The sequence below is a fragment of the Alligator sinensis genome, unplaced genomic scaffold (assembly GCF_000455745.1).
Source record: "Alligator sinensis unplaced genomic scaffold, ASM45574v1 scaffold1241_1, whole genome shotgun sequence".
Classification (NCBI taxonomy): domain Eukaryota; kingdom Metazoa; phylum Chordata; order Crocodylia; family Alligatoridae; genus Alligator; species Alligator sinensis.
The window spans coordinates 1752611-1755434 of record NW_005842202.1 but is presented as its reverse complement, the minus strand read 5'-3'; the positions used below and the strand labels follow the sequence as shown (position 1 = coordinate 1755434).

The 2824-nt window shown below is 43.1% G+C and overlaps 1 protein-coding gene across 3 annotated transcripts in view; it reads left to right on the top strand.

Annotated features, from left to right (window-relative positions):
• The window catches only part of USP28 (ubiquitin specific peptidase 28), a 37708-nt gene that overhangs the window by 5040 nt on the left and 29844 nt on the right, over window positions 1–2824 (top strand). The window lies entirely within an intron of this gene.

The following is a 2824-nucleotide window of genomic DNA, read 5'->3' as shown; positions in this document are numbered from 1 at the left end:
CAGGAATTTTGTGTATTGCCTTATTTGCAACTGATGTGGGTCATAGTGTAATTTTTAAAAAGCAAACTCAAGGTGCCAAACTTTTGTGGGATCCTTAGGTAGATGACTATGCACGGAGAAAAGTATGCAATACCTCACTTTATGAAAACCTATTCTCTCCCTCCGTCTCACATCCAAACTGGGGAAGATAGGATCAGAGCGGAGAAAGTTGCTGGTCCCATTTCCTGTACTTCGCTGTGAACTGGAATGCGTGTCTACGTCTTGACGTTATTAAAACCGCTGCCTTCAACCTCTGCAGAAGTGGTAGTGGTTCGACCTCTCCACATTAACTGCATTAGCTCTTCTTCCTTGTGTCACCTGATGCTGGTCAGGGATAACCGTTTATAAACCACAGGTAGTGGGTTCAACCTCTCCACATTACAGATCTGCCTTCTGAACTCGCTAGATTGGGTAGCTTGCCTTTCCAGGGGCCTAATTAATAACCTGTATCCTGCAGAATAGCATGTGTGTAACAAACTCCAAAATGAAAATATAAAAAAATATATATTTTTCCTGGACACTTTGCAGTCCTTAAGATTGAAAAGATGAAGGTGCATGGGCAGGATTCCTGAGCCCAGTTTGAGAGGTCCTCAGGGCATGGGTGTTGTGTTGCTTATTTCCAGTTTTGAAGATGGCTATAAACTACCAAATGGGTGCAGGCAATGACTAGTCAGAAGAGAGGGTTTTATGTCTTTTTATGAATTAAAATAATAAGCAGCCTTCAAACATATATCGATGCAGCTGTGCTGGCACTGTTTAGCTCTTGTTTGCTGCGAGTGCAGAACTTCTTGACATTCATGGTACAGGACAAACTTTCAGCCATTAAATCCTGGTCTCCAGAATATTTTGCTGATGCATCAAAATTAATCTCAGCTGAGCAGTGGGGGGGTCGGGGACAACTGATTCCCTTGTAGAAATGGTCTTTAAATAAAAGTCAGACAATGTGGCATCAGAAGCCTTCTAGATAGTTAGAAATGGTTGCTGAAGATAGAGACTCAACTGTAGACTTTGGTGTTTAATGCAGATTTCCCTGGAAGGCTGTTTTCTTTTCAGATGCAAAAGCAAGTCTTGTCCTGCCTTTGTGTCTTGTGATGTTAATGTTGGTTTTATTAATAAGGGTGTTCTTTCAGCAAAAAAATGTGCCCTGGAGCACAAGGAAGTGTTAAGCAACAGGAATACACTTGGTGTAGCAGCAGAATCAGTAATGTGATATATAGGCTTGCTTTTGTGAAAGTACTCCAGGCCTGATCCTCACATTGTTGGCATTTTAGCATTATGCAGTTTCCCTTTGTATTGTTGGCAAGGCATAAGACCTTCCAATCTGTCTGTCTCTGAGGATTAGATTTGGGGATGGGGAGGATTAGCTCCAGCAGTTTGTTTCTTCATTGCATTTGGAAAACTAAACAAAGTTCGTGTTTTTGAGGAGCTTTACAATTCATTTTTACTTAGTGCCTTTTATCGGGGCCTTATTATCTGTGCAGCTCTGAACTGTTTCTATGTTACAGGCTGTGAAAAGAAGAGAGAAAATGAACCTTTTGGGGCAAGGACTGTAAGGAGCGTGGCTGAACAAAAGCAAAGCAACACCCGTGTGCACTATTTTGTGAAATAGTAGCAGTGGGACAGTAGCTCTCTGTACTTTTGATGCATGGTTTCAAAGAGAGGATTCGTTTACTAACCATAAGGAAGCAAGATTTGAGCTGTTGAATCGCATCACATGATGCCTTTACAATGAAAAATGCAGCTCGGTGAATATATGTTCAGAGAGGTGCACAGGTTTGTGAGCATAAAATTCACTGGGCAGCTCATGAGAGTAAGAGCTTAAAGAGTCCTGCCTATATCCGATATGTGAAGAAGTGGTTATTTCTGTCCGGGTTAACATGCTTCAGGCTCGTGCACTTGCCCCACTGCAAACCAGGACTCAGTCTCTTAATTCCAGCTCAAACTTACAGTGACAAAGAGCTGCTGCCGTATTTAGGAAGGGGAGTGGTAGGGCTGCAGTATCGCTGTTAGGTGCTGGAATAATTAAGAGAGATGAGCTGGTCTCCTCGTTCACTGCGGTGGCTGAAGTTATTCATAGCACTGTGGTACTTAAATGGGAAGTGCAGTGACTGCTGATCCCAAAGGAGAGCCTTTTTCCCTTGGTGCCCGCACCATAATTGATGGTTCCTTCAAAGTAGCTGTGTCCATTTGAGCAGTCGGTGTTAGAGGAGCAGACCATGCTTGGGATGAAGTGCAGGCTTTTCATGGTTATTTCAGGCCCGTAATGCAAATATTGGTCTTATCCCATTGATCATGAATTCATAGTCCAGCGGTAGACCAGATTTAACTCGATTCTCTACTAACTTCTCTAGCTTCTTCTGCAACCAGGTGGCATCTCCTTGCTGGTATCTAGATTCACTTATCTTATCGTCTAGGAAACTTTCCTGCTCATTCCACCCACATTCAGTGAAAAAGCTTTGAAACATCCCAGCCCCCCTTGCTTACAGCCTAGGGTACCCTAATATCCCTGATCACAATTCATAGATATGGAAAGAGGTGTGTGGCAAGGGGCTAGAAACGGCCCCAAGAAACTCAGAAATAAACACAGGTGTGAAATGTCTGGTTTTTGTGATAAAAGATTCATACCTCTGAAATCAGCTGTTTATTGGTTTACAGTGGGCTATCTGTGGTGGTCGCAGCATGTTTGGGTTTAATGGGAGTGTACATTTCTCTTACAGTTTTGGAGGTAGCCTAAATTATGTGCTGTCTTCTGGAACGGGGGGCTCTGCAGGGCCTACCTGCTGAA